Below are 19870 nucleotides of genomic sequence, written 5' to 3' on the forward strand. Positions count from 1 at the left end.
GCCATTTTGGTTCATCCATGTGCTTTGACCAACAAATATGGCAATGGGTCTGAATGGCTCCATGTGCTTTGTCCACAACTAGTTAAAAACGGCTGTTGATGGGCTTTGGACTTGTGTTGATGGCATCGGTTTGGCATTAGTTTGCGATGCTTCTGGGATGTTTCTGAATATATTGACAGCTGCATTTCACATGCAGTTCACCTACTTCTAACCGGCTAGAAGCGTGTTTTGCATTACCATAGATTTGTATGGAAATGCAGAACCTATTTGAAGGTAACAAAAGCCCGAAATGTCGGACATGTGTATCACGTACTTGAATAGAGACCCAACTGTGGAGAGGAACACCCATGCACCTCTCGTCCCACACCTCTGGAGGTGGTGACAGGGAATGTAAGGACAATGGAGAGGCACAGGCACTGGTACTGGTAGCTGGCTGCGTTTCGTAGAAGCACTTGAGTGCATTGGACCAGTTAGCGAGTCTGCAGGACTAGGATGGCACAGGTAACTCTCGAAACTGGATCAGGTAACAGGCGTGGAGCTGGAGAAGCACTGGCTGGATGAGGTGGCTCAGAGTACTGGTGGGAAAAGGCACCAAGTGGCAAGCCAGGAGCAAAGTCAGGTTCAAAGCCAGAGTCATACACAGGACACAGAATCTTGAAGTGCTAAATCGCAGATCAGGAGCAAGATCAGAAATCATAAGCCAGGATCATACACAGGAGAGCAAAGAGTTGCGGTACCAAGTCCGATGGAGGAGGTGGAGTCAATGGTCACAAGCCGGGTTCAAACACAGGATATCAGGAACAAGGAACAGAATGCAGGGCATATAGGGACAAGCTGATGACCGCTCAGCAACTTGATCTTGGCTTCTGTCCATTTAAATAAACAATGACCAATTACCAAGTCAATGTGCCTGCGCTATTGCACGTAAACATCCCCGTGCATGCACGTCTATGTGCCAAAGCGTGTTTTTCTGCAACTTTTAGCATAGGATTGCATGCACATATGTGTGCATGTCTTTGAGCAGGGACCAGCTTGCAGGTAAGTCTCTTACAATGTGTATATGGGCATCTTTATTTATGCTAAAACTGCTTTTCTCCCTATACAAGTCAATGCTCTTAGCAGCTCAGAAGGAAGTCAGAAGCAAGTCAAGTGGGACACGGGACCACTAGATACATCCCAAATGCAATCATAATACTTTTAAACGCTGGCTCCATTTACCCAGCTACACTGACTGAGGAAGCCTTTAGAGATAAAGATGGTACTAGGAGGCTGTGTCTAATCTGCAACTTAACCCCTTCATGACTGAGGCCTTTTTTAAATTTTTTGCACCCATGTTATATTCCACATTTTAGGCCTGAAAATTACTTAAAACCCCCACACATTATATATATTTCTGAATGCCAAGACCCTATACAATATAATGGTGGTAGTTTCAAATTTTTATGTTGCGCAATATTAGCGCAACTCCTTATTAAACCCCCAAATTTTGATACATTTAATTAAATGCTCCAAAATACAACAAAATACCAATTTTTTAAAATTAAATATAAAAGAGGAGGTTACAACGAGTAAAACGATACCCAACATGCCAAGTTTACAAATTGCTTGCGCCCGTGAAACGGCGAAAAACTGCAGTACCCCAAAAAGTCCACAGAAGACGCTTTAAAAGCCCCCACAGGTCATTAATTTAGAGAGACCCCAAAATACTGGCCCTAGAATTATTGCTCTCACTCCGGCGTGCGCGGCGATACCCAACATGTGTAGCGCGTTCGTCGTTTTCATACGTAGGCGCACCAGACGTAGGCGCACCAAAACACGTTTTTGTTTTTTTTACTTTACTTTGACTGCTATCACATAGGAGGGCTTGCAAGCCCCCCATGTGATAGCAGATGGTGGTGACAGGTACTCTTTAAGGTGATGCTGGGGGTCCAAAAGACCCCCAGTGTCACCTTTACACTGGAAATAAGCTATTGAAGTGCAGATCGCACTTCAATAGCTTATAGCTGGGCTGCAGGAGCCCAGAACTGACAGCCCAGGGACCGGAAGTGATGCAATCTGCATCGCTCCCGGTCCCATAGAACGGGGAGGGGATCGATGAACGGAAGTTCGTCGACCTCCTCCCCAGCTCCCCGCGGACACAAAGATCGCCGGTCCCGGGCCCGTAGGAGGGGCAACGGAGCCCGGGAAGCACGGCGGGGGTGTCCGGCGGGGGGGGGGGCCCCTTCTTCGGGACGCAGAAGCGATCTGGCGACAGGTAAGTCGCCAGGATCGCTTCTGTTGTAAAGCCGACAGTCGGCTCTACAAGTTTAAACAGAGTCCCGGCGGCAAAAGTCGCCGGGAGTCTGTTTAAACAGCCCCGATGCTGGCGACGTACACTGTACGTCGTCAGTCACGAAGGGGTTAAGGTGTCTCAGGTAAGGAGACAATGTTTTCCCCCAGATAGACCAGTGCTGAACTTTTTAGCAAATCAGCCCTCTTCAACTCTCAATAGAAAAAAATGTGCATGTTCCCCCGATATGAGAATGCATGTCTGTACAGCCAGGGCCGGATTAAGGGCATCATGGGCCTAGTGCTGACGGTCGGTAGTATGAAAAGCAGCAGAGGCAGCTCTCTAAAAGAGGCGGCCCCTCTCTCCTTGGTGGAGCGAGGCCACCCTGAGATGCCTGATTAGGGAACCGCCAGTGCCTTTGCATGATTATGGACAGCCCAGCTGGCACAGATTGCCATCGGGCATACCAAGACGATCTAGGCCGGCGGGGCCTATTTTTAGTTGTGGGCCTAGAGCTAGTGCCAGTAGCCCCTATGTTAATCTGGCCCTGTGTACAGCGTTGGTTAGAAGAACATTAAAAATCTCACTAAATAATGCTCAATCATACATCTGCAACATTCATGTCTGTAGGTTTCCTCAGTCATAAGGCTTTTTGAAAATACATTACTCAATGGGGCTCTGACATTTGGAAGTTGAATAAAAGCAGACATGGCATAGCACTTGGAAAAGTAGGTCTTAATATTGTCTTGAGGGAAGTCAAGGCCCTGTCTACAGTCTGGTCCTAAAATCCCTAGGGGCTTTATTATTGTGGCTAGCTTGATTGGTGTTTGGATTACATGGTGTAGTCAGCATCTTATCTTATCTGGGTCATGAGAGTTTAGGCTGCAGTATACAAATGCATACAATGTATAGTCAATTTTGGTTGAAGGCTCCTAAGTTGAACTCCAAAGGTAGCTGCCTGAGGTTTAGTGTTTCTGAGATCCAGGGGATAGTTTTCTGTATTGCACTTTTCTGGTCCTTTCTCTTATGTCTACATTGAGAAGAATCAACTGAAGAATACATAACTGGTTATTTATGTATAAACCAAAGACATAATTAGGTGATTGTGTGTTCTAAAACCCTTTTTCATTGTTTTTTGGGGAGTCAACAATGAATAAACCCTTGTTTGTTTGTTTGTAATCTCAGTCCTATTAGGGACATTTTACCCTAATCTCATGTCCTATAGGAAGAACAGGATTTAATAGGAAATATCCCCAAAGTGAAGGAAATGTCCTTTTAGACAGCTGTCATCTTTGGAAGATTTCCTTCCCAGGTACAAATTAAAATTTTACATTTTTCATCACTTCTAGTTTCTGAAGGTTCAAAGGTTCAAGGTGCACACATCATTTAAATAAAGAAACAAGAATTTGGGGCTTTAGATAGCTGTGATGCACACCTAATAATACAACAGATCTGTGTGCCCGTTGCACAAGCCTATAGATTGTCCTCTGGTAATGCCATTCTGGGCCACAATGCAGCTCCCTGTGTGTGTGCCTGCTCCAGTTTCAGGAAGCAGGTAGCATGTGTTTTTGATCTGTACCCTGGGAGGGAGCATTTTGCCTTTTCTCCTATTTCTGCTCCTTTCCATTACATCTCTCTCTTACTTAATGCACAGGGACAGGTGCGATGGGCTTCAAAAGAGTGTAATCATATTTTAAATGGAAGCGAATCACGCGCATTAGATGCAAATTACCCGAGTATAGAAGGACAATCACTATTGGTTAGGGACTGACACTTCTCCCTTAGCTTTTCCCAAACGCCAAAACTCGTTTACTCTCCTGCTGCAGAAAGCTTCTAATTATGAAGCGGCCGACTGCGACCTCCAGAAGAATATTGCAGCCAGACTTGCACTTTCTATTTATCTTGCTGATAATAAGCTCTGCATTTACAAGCAAATAGAGAGAAATGCTGGAGCATAGATGTGGATCAACAGCTTGCAATCTACAGGGAGTGGACAAAATAATGGAAACATCACATGAAAATACATTTGCCTTTATCAATGCCTTGTAAAGGGGCCCTGTTAATATAGTACTTCTGCAAAAGGTGAAGCAAGGGTACTGGAGGCTTACAATTGGGGTTTAGAGCAAACTAATGAACTAGTGATTGTACAAAGGACCCATTTATTAGTTCAGTTTATGAACCAAGGAACCATGAGAATCACACGCTTCTGAGAGGGATTGCAACACCACAGCTGATAAAACACCATGACAGCAAATTTTAAGCATGTGATAGCAACTACTTGTTACAAAACTAGATCTTTATACTTATTTTACTTCTGCTTACTGAAAGCAACATATAAAATGTCTTATCTTCTACCTCATCTTCCTTTATCATGGCCCCTTAAAGGAGCACACTTGTTATATTACTTATATTACTGAGAAATAGAATACTGTGTAGGCATAATTTTTCCATTTACATATTGTCATCTTATTGCTCCTGACTGGTGGGGAAGCCGGCTCCATGCTCCTTTATCACCCAGTGAGGGGGCATGGAGCCGGCTTCCTGGCCAATCAGTAAGCCAGGCGGCGTGTAATGACTCGCCGCTCGGCTTCCTGATACCAGAAGTTCTGGTACCGGGAGCATTTGGACGAGTACTGTATCAGCGCCGATACCGATACTAGTAGCGGTATCGGTGCATCCCTACTTGGAAAACGCACAAGATCCAGGAGCCAGTGGGAGGGGTTTTATAGGACTCCTGCCTGATCAATGGAAAATCCTGGTTTGGGCAAACTGATTTGCTCATCACTTGTAAAGCTTAAAATGTATACTGTATTCTTGAATATTTTTGAAACAGTATGAAGAAAGTTGTTTTTACAAAATGTAAAAGATTGTTAATTACTGCAAAATTAATAGTACGTTTTATAATTCCAAGCTCAGTTCAGAGCCTTACATAATAATGCCACAGAATAAGCAATCCGCTTAACTCCCACCTCATTGTTAACACCCTTCTTGAGCCCTTTCAATCTGGCTTTTGTCTGCAACACTTCACAGAAACTGCTCTCCTAAAACAGGTTAACTGCTAAAACCAATGGCCACTTCTTCATACTCATATGCTTAGAACTTTCTGATGCCTTCTTTACAATTGGCTACTCACTCCTCCTCAAAAAACTCCACTGCCTTGGCCTCCAAGACTCTGCTCACACATTCCTCTCCTCCTACCTGTCTGAGAGCACCTTCAGTGTCCCCTACAACTCTATCTCTTTCCATAGGGGTTTCCCAAGGCTCTGTCCTTTGTTCCCCTCCGATCTCCCTCTACACCTCCTCCCTGGATCAGTTGATAAGCTCCCATTGCTTCCAATTATCTTTATGCTGATGTCACCCAAATCTATCTCTCTACTATTCAGTTCACCCCTTCTATCTCACATCTCTAATCTACTCACTGACTTATCAATATGGACGTCACACCACTTCTTCAACTCAATATGTCCGGAACTGAGCTAAAAATATTTCCTGCCCTCCCCCTGTGTCCCAACTTCTCCATTAGAATCACTGGAACAATGATCAACCCCTGCCACAGGCCAGGGTGCTAGCTGTAATACTGGATTCTGAACTCTCCTTTCAGTACCACATCTAATCAGTGTCTAAATCTTGCTGGCTTAACCTCTTCAACATTTCCAAAATTCAACCCTTCTTAACAAGTGATGCCACAAAGCTTCAATTCACTCCCTTGTCATATCTCGTCTCGACTATTGTAATTCCCTTCTCATTGACCTACCTTTACACAGGCTATCCCCCTTCAGTCTATTATAAATGTTGTTGCCAGACTCATCCACCTTACCAACTGTTCATTGGCCGCTGCCCCTCTCTGCCAATCCCTCCATTGGTTCCCACTCATCAAACAAATACAGTTCAAAATACTTACAATAATGCACTAAGCCATCCAGAACCCTGCCCCCAGCTACATCACCAACCTCATCTCCAAATATCACCCAAACCCTACTCTCTGCTTCTCCTAAGACCTTCTGCTTTCTGGCTCCCTTTTCACCTTCTCCCATGGTCTTCTCCAGGACATCTCTAGAGCCTCTCCCGTTCTATGGAATTCCCTACCCCAACCTGTCCGCCTGTCTCCTACTCTTTGAAAACTCATCTTGTCAGGGAAGCCTATACCACCGCCACATAATAAATGTAATTTAACTACCTCCTCAGCTCATCCCTTATAATTAATTCCTTTTGTATCACTTTCCCCTCCATATAGATTGTAAGGTCTCATGTGCAGGGAGCTCCTAACCCTCCTGTATTGATTTGTATTGTAACTGTACTATCTCCCTCTATTTTGTAAAGCACTGCACAAACCGTTGGTGCTATATAAATCCTAAATAATAATAATAATAATAATAATAATACAGTGTTTGTCTTTGACTCTCCAACAGTGAGATCTCCCTGACATAGTCCTCACCTCTTTTCTGTCCACCTGGAAGTTTTAAATGTTCTCACCCATCTTTTGTGTTCAAGTACCTCCTATTGTATTCTCTATAATATACAATAAAAAAAATCTATCGGGGAAGGAAAAACCCTTCATAATGACCTCAGCTGATGTGTAGACCCCGGAACTCAGTCACACAAAGATCTGTTACGATGCCTGAGTGTTACAATTTCCCGTTGGGTGATTTATCTCCCTAAAATCTAACAAAAAAACAAAACATTTATTTTTTTCGGTAGGAGCTAGAGTATTAAAATCAGCAATTAAAACGCTTTCAAATGATCAAGTGATGCCTTATCACAGTACGCAATCTAAAGAGAAGATCTCGAGTCACTAAAGTGCTTAAGTTATCTGAATCACAGGACAAATGAGAGCTGACAGATCGGTCTCACAAGACCTAGTTCAGTAATACTGTTTGATCAAACGGTGCAGTCCCACTTATGGCCAAATTGAACTAATGGCAGTTATCTCCAAAGTCACCTCTTTTCTGCAAGGAAAAAAAGCTATTTGTGATTTTCTATTTTTCAGCCAGAAATAAGTCCTTTTCAGAGGTAGCAGCGAGCGATGTAGAATCGGTGATTGCGCTTTCATTGTAAGTAAATGTACACCGTTTGAGCATGAGGGTCAGGAGAAGGGCATGGTATCCGCCAAATTTTGTCTAATTGAATTTCTCCTACAAGGATCATTCTCTTAGTGGCTTCAGGTATCCTGTCATTGGACAGAAATTTGCCAATTCGTAAACTTGGAAGGACAGCCTATACTTTGTATTCATATTAATATTTAGTATAAGTAGTACATTTAGCAGTAGAAGTAATAGTAGTAGCATTCCTATTATACCTATCTCCCAGACTCATATGAACATAAATAACAGTTACATTTAAAGTGACATTAAAGGTTTGTTTCCCCCCCCCCCCCCCCCCCCAACAGAATCTCCGATCCAGCGCTGACTCCTCTAAGCTTGCTGGCACGTACTCTCCCATGGTGTCTGCATGCAGGTGCACGCTTCCATAGACTTACCTTGAACTACACATGCGCTCGCCCTAAGATGCTTTGCGGTGGCCCGTGCAGTTTCACATTTTCGGACAGGAGCGCGCAGGGAAGACACAGGTAAGTTTAAACCGCTGTTAAAGCGGGGTTTTTTTAGGAAAAAACTTTTCGCATATATCTACTGCTTGCTAGCAATAGATATATGCAAAAAAAGCTGAGGGTTTTGAAACCCTTTAACTACCTCCGGGCCGGCCGTAGTAAAAAAACGGCCGGTTGGGAGCTTTCTACATCTGAGCGGGCGACATTTCTACATCTGAGCGGGCGCCAGGCGGCGCGCAAGCGGGAAATGGCTGATATTTAAAAACAGGCAGCGATGCTTGTTAAAATTACATATCCTAATTATAGTAAAAAATAAAACCCGTAGTGGTGATTAAATACCACCAAAAGAAAGCTCTATCTGTCCCCAAAAAATGGTATAAAATTCATTTCAGTACAGCGTTGCATGACGGAATAAACGTCAGTCAAAGTACTGCAGCGCTGAATACTGAAAAATGGCCTGGCCAGGAAGGGGGTCTAAACACCTGGTCTTCAAGTGGTTAAATTATGCCTCTTTACTCGGTCATCTTCTTCTTTACTGTCCGTTTTAGCTGTCCCTCTAGTGCTGATGTGGGTCTCTGATCCAGCACAGACTCCTCTTCCTCCTCTTCTCTCATGTCCCACAGTGTCTGTGCGGGTGCACACTGCTCCATAGACTTACATTGTGTCTCTCCTCGTCTCCCGGCTGAACATCTGAACTGCGCATGAGCCCGCCCCAAGATCCTTTGCGGCCGCCCGAGACTCTTCAGATGTCCAGACAGGAGTCTGCAGCGAAGACACAGGTAAGTTTAAACCTGTTTCAAAAGGTGTTTTTTTTTTTAAAGTTTTTGCATATAGCTATTGCTTGCTAGCAGTAGATATATGCAAAAAGTGAGGGTTTAATAACCATTTAACTAGTTATATTTAAATTCATTCTTACATCTGCCTGCAGTTTTTCATTGTATATTAGGATCAGCTACATGTAATGGAAAACTTCATGTTTAATGCAGTTAACACAGTTTAATAAAGTTTTGGTCTTGAGGAAGAAATTAAACCCAGTTTGAGACCATTCCCATACCACAACAACTATTACTATTATAGAACAAAGGTGCCAAGATTACCCGCACTCACATGGCCTGATATCAACTTTATACACCTTAGAGAGGTTACACCTTACACCTATTACAAGAGAACTTTAATTTAGGGCTGTTACTGATTAAAATGTTCGTGTTCGATTAATTATAACGCACATACAGATCCAACTACATTGGCCTATACACATGCAGCACAGCAATGATGTGATAAAATGAACTAGGATCACACTAATCCAGCACGTTATTAATCTCACGTGCCCCACTCAAGCGGCGGCCATATTGAGTGGGGCACGTGAGATTAATAACGTGCTGGATTACTGTTATCCTAGTTCATTTTAGTACTTTATTGCTGTGGTATATGTATATAGGACATATCTTGTACACTAATTCTTGTATACTGTTTGGATTTATAAATCTAGTGGCTGTGTGTGATCATTTTGCAATCACTGTAAAAAAAACCTTTTCAGGGATATCATCAGGCAGCCCAGGCAGAGGGTAACCTTTTGTGGTGTAATTGCAGTGCAGGGCAGTGGTGGGAGAGGATTATCAGAGCAGATACTGGGGCTCCCATGCTACCTTTTCTTATCAAGCTGTGGACGAGCTCTATAAGGCGACCGGAGGCCAGTCTACTGACATCACAATCTCCCAATCAATTCCCCCCTCATCCAGTCCAGCTCCACCATTTAGCTTTTGAACACCGGCCCAAGTGACTCCGTCGGCTAACGAAGGGAGGGGGGGGAGCCCGGGCCGTCACAGACATCGACGGACTCCTCCCCCTTCCCTTCGTTAGCCGACGGAGCCACTTGGGGAAGGGGGGAGGAGTCCGGTGATGTCGATGTCCGTGACGTCAGCGGATCTCCGACGGAAGACCCGGAAGCTGGCGGAGAGGTGAGTACCGTTCAAAAGAATTTTAATCGATCAAAAATGTTTACGATTAATCAAGGAATTAATCGTTAATTTCCGCAGCCCTACTTTAATTCTATATCTCCTACCTACCAACAAAAATAGGAATTAGGCTTTAGAGGAAGGCCCAGCTCAAATCTCACTTACTACAAATGCTTGCTCTGAAAACACTCTTGCAGTAGAAACAAACTATAAAGTACTCATGTGCTGGAATACGGTTTTAAACCGACTGGCCAGCTTCATACCAAACTATCCACCAACATGCTTCTGAGGTTGAACAGAAGCAGGTACATTTCTGCTTAAATGGTGGACGTGCCCGATCATGTGGAAAATTCTGGATTCACATTCTCTACTGTCTACACTCTATCCATAAGAATTCTTACAAAGTCCTATTGATTTTTAAACTGAAAGATATTGACAAAAATACATTTAATTTTCTAAATAACTTGTATGGCTGCCGAACAGACAAAAGTCAAATCTTGGAAAACCCAAAACCTCTGAATCGTCGAGGTAAAAACTAGACTTTCTCAAACTATAGTTTATGAAAAATTGACAGCTAGACTCATTGACAGAATCTCCCTCAATGAAAAAGTCACCACTTGACACACTAAAGCTAATAAAGCGATTGGTGGGTTGACACACCACACCTCTCCCCAATCATGTTTATCTCCCTCCATGCTATTACCTACTTTTATACCTAAAAACACATTATCTTATTGTATTTCCTCTAATTCTATCAATTATTCAGCTGATTTTATTAAAGTTACTCAATGGTTTTAGCAAAAGTAAGGACTCACCAACTACTGTATTGTATCCGTATACACTGTGTAATAGCTCCTTTCATGTCATGGTTATGTTTCATCATCAGTCTTATGTTTCATTATCAGCTCTAGTCTTGTTATCTCAAACATTTGTTTAAATAAAAATATTAAATGAGTGAAATAAAAGAAGCACAAAATAAGTCCCATGACTTACATATGACATTGATTGAATTAGATTTACAACCACATCTTTTGGTGGCAGTGATCCTTGAGGTCCAATTAAAAAGTTTCAGTGGAAATAAACTGCATCGAACTTCCTCTCAATCAGTGTCTTCCACATTTTCCTAATTTCCAAACTATTCTCATTTTCCAAACATCAAGGTAGGAACATGGGTGTATTAATGACATTTTATCAGAACCCACAAATGATCTCCCTTGGGATTCTACTAGTGAGAAAGGTTCTACTGAATTTGGGGCCAGCAAGCAATTCCACAGAGCCAAGTGGAAGGCTCCATCCATGTGCCATGGATGTGTCACCTCTGGGAGAGTCATCTGTGTGTCATCAGCCTAACAATGAACATCTCTTATTTGCCTCCATTTAGTCTGTTGACTATATCAATTTGATTTTGATATACCGTTAAGATTTTGAAATATCTGTTGAATAAGTGCACATCTAGAGACTGGTAAGCTGCAATATATTACATTTTGTTCTTGGGTTTGGATGCACTTTAAGAATGAAAATTCCAGTGAGACTCTTTGTTTCACACATTGTATCTTTCTATTATATATCTGTTCTCTAAGGCCATATTTTAGGTGTCCATTGATGCTCAATAGTTGATCACTTATTTGACACACCAATTATACTGGCATTGCCTAGCCTGACCTTGGAAGCCTTTCCAGTGATATATATTTAGCATTATAAATTGCCAGGAGCATGTAGGTGAACGCTGAGAACCAATTTAAAGGGGTTTTCTAGTTTATGTGATTTATCCAATCCTCCTTTGAAGTTCTTGATAATTAAAAGATAAACATTGATAAAAGTGTTGTAGAATGTACCTTCTCATGCTATCACTTCTTCCCTGTAATACATTAGTCCTGCATGGTGTTGGGGTATAGATCAAGTATACCAGTGTCTTCTGCTTTTATTCTGTGGGGTTTTTTAGAGAAATATTTTACATTTACCATTGTTATTTCTCTCATAGAAATAGTAAGAAAAACTGCGGGTCTGGATGACTCTCAAAGCTTGGAGCAGCAAGGATCAGTGAAGAGATGGTTGGATGGATATGGACAACAGACCCTGCTGTCTGCTGGTGCCCACATACATTTAACTCCAATTGTTTCTTCTACAAAGAAGTGAATTCTGTGCGGGCATTTTGGAAACTTTCAGTCAGTTAGTTTTGAGGCTAAATCAAATAAAGAGCAATTGGACAGGTTGGTAAATGTCTACATATTTTCAAGGAGTTTGTAGGATCTGTGATATAATTGGGCAATTTAAATTTAATTTTTTTTTTTTAAAGTGAAAATACATGTGTGGCACCAAGTTCTACCAAATGAGGTAGACAATTCCTAATGGACCTATCAAACAATGCACGATTGTTCCATATACCCAGCATTATGCCTGTTATATATCCTTGCAATTTCTTTTTTTGGTTTCAGAGTTCAGGTGGCCATTCTCACCGGGACAGAAAGTAATGGGAATATTAAACATTTGAGCAGTCACCAGAGCAGAAATAGAGGGAAAAACTTCCAATGGGAATACTTTTTTTGTCAAAGAGGGAACTTCCTCTCACTTCTGTTGTCTGTAAAGGATAAGAAGTGATGGTTAAAACTCGCCAATAGGACACATATGCCAAAAAATATTCTCTACGCTATTCAGAATAAAAATAAAGATGGTTTGACTTTAGATATAACTATAGGTAAAGTCAAAACATTTTGTTTGCTACATGTTGGGTAGATCTCCCTACACTTCCTTTCTACACACCAAGCAGTGAGAGGAAGTCTCTTCCAAATGAGAAATGCCCTATTAAGCAGTTGCCACTGGAAAATCCTAGCGAATCTTGGCTAGGTCACTATCAGCAAGGAGTTTACATGTTCTCACTGTGCTTGTGTGGGTTTACATGTTCTCCCTGTGCTTGTGTGGGCTTCCTCTGGGTACCCTGGTTTCCTTCCTCACTCCAAAGGCATGCTGGTAGGTTAATTGGCCCTCATATGTATGCATGTGAGATAGGGACCTTAGATTGAAAGCTCCTGGAGGGCAGGGACTGATGTGAATCTGCTCTATATAAATACCTGTAATAAAATAATGTTGGATTCCCCATACATTTCTGTCCTCCTTCTCACATACAGGGATCAATGTGAAATCTGGTTACATATAACTCAAATTAAGGTAAGCTGAGTTGACTTTTTGACAATTGCAGAGTATGCTGAGTAGCATTTACACACCACATATCATGATCACATCATGATAAAAGGGTGCACCAGCTTATACCGTGCTTTTAAACAACAGCATGGTACTGTATAAGTTTAAGAAAAGTATTAATAGACATACTGAAGCTATTCCTAGTGTTCTTCATTTGACGAAATGGTACCACTTCCTGACAGCTATATGGTTAGTTGATCAGATTTTGTATTCAGGCATCCCGAACCCATCTTCTACTAGAAGAATGGAGGATTTCCCCAGGTGAATATTATTCAGAGCATTTGTAGTTTATCGCCTATTACACCATCTCCTGTCAGCCCTGTAACGTGAATTTCCACCAGGGTGATTAATTGTCTCAAAGCGTTGAGCAATAGCAGAAAACAAGGCACGCAGCCTGTCAAAAGCTGATTAAGATGTGTTGGTAAATATGATTAATAAGGCTGAACGGGCGGGGTGCGCAGTAAACAAGGAATAACCAGATGGCAAATGCTTTCCCTCCGAACCGTGGAAAATAGTGAGAGGAAAATCATTTCCATTATAGAGAGAGAGAAGAGGCTGTATCAGACCCTTAGAGGATGTGAGGCAGCTTTTCTCAAATCACAAGTACAAGACCTGGCGATCCATTGTGTTGCTTGCAGAATTCTACATTAATAAAGATGTCCAGGTAGGGTCAGATTTTGATGTTATGCCTCCTTAGGTTTCATTCACACATGAGTGGTTTTCCTCAGCAGGTGGAAGCATGTTGAAGGAACTAGCAAAATATGTTTTTAACCCTAGTTTTTAGACGTTCTGATGTGTTTTCCCATGCATGAAAATGTTAGTCCACCCATAAGTGATACGTAAAGTGACGCTAAATTCAGGAATTAAATCTTAAAAATTCAAGTACCTTAACTATTAACAAGCATGTATATTTTATTGTGTATCACTCAGCTGTAGATCCTCAAATCATCTCTGAATTGGTGCTGACACTGTCCTTCCTTCTGGAGGGTGGCTACTTTTGTTCACCATGGTCACTGTGTGTGTTGTGAGGTAGTCACCGCTCCAAGTTCGCTCCCGCGATGGACTACAATCTCAGGTTTAGTTTACTAATTTGTATTGAGATTGTAGTCCATCAAAGCAGCGAGCTTGGAGCGGTGGCTTTTTTACAGCACACACAGGGACCATGAGGAACAAAAGTATCCCCCCAGAAGGAAGGACAGTGTCGGCACCAATTCAGAGATGATTTGAGGATCTACAGCCGAGTGATACACAAATAAGATACATTTTTGTTAATGTTAAGATATTTGAATGTGTTTTTACGATCTAACTCCTAAGTTAACCTATAGCTCACTTTGTGTGACTTAACCTATAGCTCACTTTAAGCCATAGCCCAGATAGTTACATAGTTACATAGTTACATAGTATTTGAGGTTGAATAAAGACATTAGTCCATCAAGTCCAACCTATTAGGATCTCATTCTAGGAGTACCCGTACCCCTGTATATTACGGTCCCTTAAGAAATCGTCCAAAAGTTTCTTGAACAATTCCACATTCTTTGCTAGGATGTCACCCACTGGCTCCATGCGTCTCTTGGAAACTCCAGCTGCAAGATCTCTCCACCATAGTTTCTGATTTCTTGACATTTTTGGTGTTCCCTATCCCTCCAGTCAAATTTTATATTTTATCAAATAAATCTGAAACCAACTGGGAGAGCAGGGCCAGCGGTAACCCCTATAGTATGTATGCAGAATGAGGGATAAAATGATCCTCACTAGTTGAGTTCCCTAGGAAGATACATTGTTTAAGCCATACTCCAGGGGGATGTTAATGACACAAATTAATGCAATAATTACAATTGTTAATATAGTACCAACATATTCCACAGCGCTATACAATCATTTAGACAAGATAAGTAAGAAACACTGACAAGCATCATTGACATACAGAAACAGTAGGTGAGGAGGACCCTGCCCAAACGAGCTTAGAGTCTAACTCTGTAGTTAATTATAAATATATAATTTTTTTATATGTAACTAGTGTTAAACAGGGGTGTCCTGAGGCCGAGTGTCACCCGGTCTCCAGACTGGGTGACACCCCCACTGTGTCGTCATCGTGAGTGCGCTCGACATCACATCGCGCATGAGCAGCCATCTGATTGATGCCTGCCAGCGGCCATCTTGGTGATGGACGCCGGCAGAGAGAGGAGGGGATGTTCACCCGGTGGGATGAGGTATGCCGCCGGGTCCTCTCCTCTCTCCTGACACTATCGGGCTCTTGGTCCCTGACTTTTTAGAGGGGGTGACACCAAAATGACTGTCAGTCATTTTGGTGTCATCCCTGAAATGGGTGTCACCTGGGTGCGGGCCGCACCCCCCGCACCCCCCTTGTGACGCCACTAGTGTTCAAGGCCATTCAACAAATCATGTTTTCTCTCTGACCAAAATGTTTGTTAGTTTGTAGTAAATGTCAGTGGTTACAGAAAACAAAGTACTTACCTTTGCTATCCTAATTTCCTGTTAGAGGGTGGTGATATTCTCCAATAAATAATTGTTGGTGGTCTTACCTCCTAGCACATCAGTCACATTGCCTTTACTGGACATGACTATGTCAGTATAGGGGACTGCACCACTGCTGGATTGTTGAGTCTATTGTCTGAGAAGAGGTAGAATGGAGTCATGTATTATTTCACTTAATTTTTTTTCCATCGTTGAACTTTCACCTATGAACAAAGGAAAAGTTTTTCATAGAAGAACATTCAGCGAAGCGGCACACACACTGAATTTTAATGCTTTGAAAACTGTACTTTCTCATAGTTAAAAGCAATTTAGTACTCAGTACAACACTTATAAATGGTCTGTCATCAAAATCAGGGCCAGGTTTCAATTATGACTTCCCCCTTCAAGGCCACTTCACAATGCCATTCCTCTGACCACATATTTTTTTGTGGCGGCATAGCCTGAAGCAATTTGTATAAAATAAATGCGTAGTGCATATAACTGACAGCAAATGGTACCTGGCATATGCTTGCAGGCCTGCACAGAATTAAAATGTATCAGTAAAATAAAGCAAGGGGCAGCCTGCTACCTAGCTTTGCCTTCCTATGTCATGGCATAGTTACATATTTACATAGTATTTGAGTTTGAAAAAAGACACAGGTCCATCAAGTTCAACCTTCATGTGTCTGTGTGTGAGTAGTGCGTGCATGTGTGTATATAAGTCCCTGTGTGGTCTTAGTTTATACGAGTACCTGTATACCCCTATATGTTACAGTCTCTTAGGAAGGTATCTTTTTGTGTGTGTGTATGGCCATTATGTGGCCATTTTACAAATACCATTTGTATAGTCACTACAAAAAAAATCTAGGTATGTCATGAGGGGCCACCAGAATTCCCAGGGGCAACCATCCCCACTACTCAGCAAATTGATTGTCATCTGGTGGGGGGATTTAAGACATAAGAAGGCAAAGCCCTGCCTCTACCAAGATGGCCACCTCCACACAGGTGCAGAACAAGGCATGGTAAGTCAGTCATGGGAAAAAGATCAGCTGCAGGGAGCCCACAGGCAATACTGGTGACTAGTCCTTTGCCATCTGCTTATCTTTTTTTGGCACAGCTTTCACAGTTAACAACCTCTTTAACGCATGAATTTTACAAACCAAAGTAAAACAAAACGATTTTTTTTCATTGATAACTGTATGTAAATTTTAGTTTGTATCACAGAAATGTTCCTTAACCACTTCAGTACCGGCATGTGACACCCCCTTCATTACCAGCCCATTTTTCCGTTATCAGTGTTGTGAAAGTTTAACTGACAATTACTCCATAATGCAACACTGAGACAAAATTTATTTTATATCATTTTTTTTTTTTTAAATAAACAGATAGAGCTTTCTTTTGGTGGTATTGAATAGGCACATTAAAACTGCTATATAAAGTAAGAAAAACCAAAATAATTGAAAATAATATGTTTTCCCTTACTTTCTGTTATAAAACATATCAAATACAAATGTTTGGACAATATGCAAACCCCCAAAATGACCCCTTTTGGGAATATAGACTGATTTTTTTGCTGCAATTTTCTGGAAATGAAGAAACATGCCAGTATTGAGGTTATTGAGGGGGGTTAAAACATGGAGTTTGGTAATGGTGCACAAGATACAATAAATGTACAGGTCATACACAGAGGAAGGTGAAGATGAAGGGGTTAATGTACAGGTCACATACAGTGGGAGGATGGAGAAGAAGGGGTTAATGTACAGATGTGCAGGATAAGGTGAAAGGGTCAATACACACTTTAGAGTGGAGATAGATTGGATCTAACCTATATAGTGTCTTTTTTTTTGCTGCTGCTGCAGCTTGTTTTTACTGGGACGTAATGAATGGATGACTCATCCATTCATTACTTCCTTTACTCTCCCCTGCCTCTGATGTAAAAGGAAGCAGAGGGCTTGGCAATGTAAACATTGCCATGTGATCACTTTGATAACCAATCACAACAATCACCAACCAATCACAACAATCACCGGTCTGATCGTCTCTGTGTCTAAAGCCGCTGTTCTCCGCTATCTAATGACAGCTGGAGCAGCATCTTCAGCAGCCATGGGCACACACACACTGGCTCTCACGAGAGGGCATACAGGTGCAACCTGCCAGAACAATGTGGCAGCGGAACGGATGTTGTAAAACAGTGACTAGTCTGCAAGTGGATAAGTGTTGTTGCTTAGATTGTCGCATATAGATTTGGTTAAAAAAAAAGAGTTTTTATTACTCTCTTGGTTCTAATGCCCCCTGCTGTTCCCTTTTCCATTATTGTCCCTCAGGATTTGTTTCACTGCCCCAGGGGGTGGTACCAGTTCTTTAAAGGTAAAGTCCACCTTTAAAAAAATAATAAATGCACACATTTATTTATTTTTTGCATTGGAGCCCGTAAAGCCTTGCAACCGTGATCAGTGGATCACAGGTGCAATGCTCTGGCTCCTGCAGACTCTTCCACCCATCCATATCCCAGACATTCAGTAAAAGGGACAGGAAGAAGTGTGAATGGACTACAAGTGCGGTGATGCTACTGCATTTGTATTCCATTGAGAACGACAAGTCCCTCTGCTGTGGTGGCAGAAGGGACTTTTAGTTTCTCCATTCACAGCCTGTGCGGAGAAGGTAAGTGTGTGTTGGAGGGGGGGGGAAGAGTTGCAATGTGACTATGTTTCATGTTACACCCCGAATATGGGTATAACATGAAGCATGGTATAAAAGGTAAACTAAGCCTTTAAATAGAGGCCATCTGTTGTGCGTAATGTGTTTTCCATGTTTTTTTTCTCACTAGCAGAATTTTCTGGCTATATGCTTCTAATTTGCTTGTTTGTGGATTGTGTTTTAGGCAAAGATGATAACAACTGGATAGCTCATTAAACTTCAATTCCTGAACATTGTCTTAATTCCTGTCTACAGTAACGGCCTCTATGGGTCAATTATGTATAAACAGGGTTGCAGAAATTGCCATTGTGATTTCTGCTAGGGATATATAGGGGTGTTCTGTCACAAACATAAGAGGACAAGTCCTGTCTCTTGATAACTATTATAACTGGTCCTCATCTATTTTTATTTGCTTGGATTCTGTATGTAGGTGGACTAGGTATCATCTATAGATGGTAAGGACTATCTGATGCAAGGAGGCTGAGGGTATAGGATATGGTAAGATTGCTACAAGGTTAAGCTGTAGCTCGCGGTATACTGAGCTTAGGGTGATGGGTGGACGCTAGTTTGTGTCCTCCCGTTACCCTAAGGAGAACTATGGGGAAAAGCCTAACCCCATAGTTCTACTTTAACTAATAACAAAAATGTATCTTATTTGTGTATCACTCATCTCTGAATTGCTGCTGACACTGTCCTTCCTGTGTGTGCTGTAAAGTAGCCACCGCTCACTCCTGTGATGGACTACAATGTCTTGTTTAATTTACTAATTTGTATTTTGATTGTAGTCCATCATGGGCAGGGCCAGTGCTGCCACTAGGCAAACTGCTGCCTGGGGCGCGGCCTAGAACACTCACCCCCCACCCCCTCCCCGTGGTGCCCCCACCTGTCTATTTCAAATTGCAAAAGCCAATAGCAGGCTGGCTATTGTACCCACCCACTGAGTAGAGGAGTGGAACTGAGAGACAGCTTTCTCTCTCAGGTTCACTCATCTGCTCAGTGGGGGGGTTTCAATAGCCAGTCTGCTATTAGCTATTTCAAATTAAAATAGGCAATAGCAGTCTGGCCATTGCTCCTGGTTGCTTGCATTCACTTGTCGCCTGCGGAAGCTATTCTGCAGGAGAGCTGCCCCGGGGGGGGGGGGGAGATTTGGGGTAATAGTTGAGGTACTTGAATGCATTTTAAAGATTTAACTCCTGAGTTTAGTGTCACTTTAACATGGAGGGCATGATACCCACATGAGTGGAAGTACTAAATATAGGGACAATTTGAGGAGTTATAAGATGGTGGTTGCTCAAGAGATTTGGTTTTTCTACTCAAGGGAAGGTTGAAAAGTTAATTGTTTTCTTTTCTTGTTACAGAGATCAGGACATTCAAGCTTATTTCTATGACATGGCTTGAAAGGAACAAGATTTTTTTTTTTAATAAAAAAATCCACTTTAAAAATGTCCTATTGTACATTTGCCAGAGGTTGGTCCCTCTGCCTTTTAATATATCTTACTCTTGTTGCATGTTGTCTAGAATATCCTGTATTTGTATCACTGCTGTGTGGAGTCACACAAGTGTCAATGGTAGTGATTTGCTAGGTGGCAATTTCAACACAAAATACATTTATAGAATAATTATCCAGCAGAGATGGAAAGGAACAATACATAATATGCGCTAAAAGCCTTTTGAAATTATAAGTTTGAAAAGACATGAATGCCAGATGTAATATAAGAGCCAACATTATTT

This window comes from Nanorana parkeri, unplaced genomic scaffold (genome assembly GCF_000935625.1).
Source record: "Nanorana parkeri isolate BGI_ZX_2015 unplaced genomic scaffold, ASM93562v1 scaffold493, whole genome shotgun sequence".
Lineage (NCBI taxonomy): Eukaryota > Metazoa > Chordata > Amphibia > Anura > Dicroglossidae > Nanorana > Nanorana parkeri.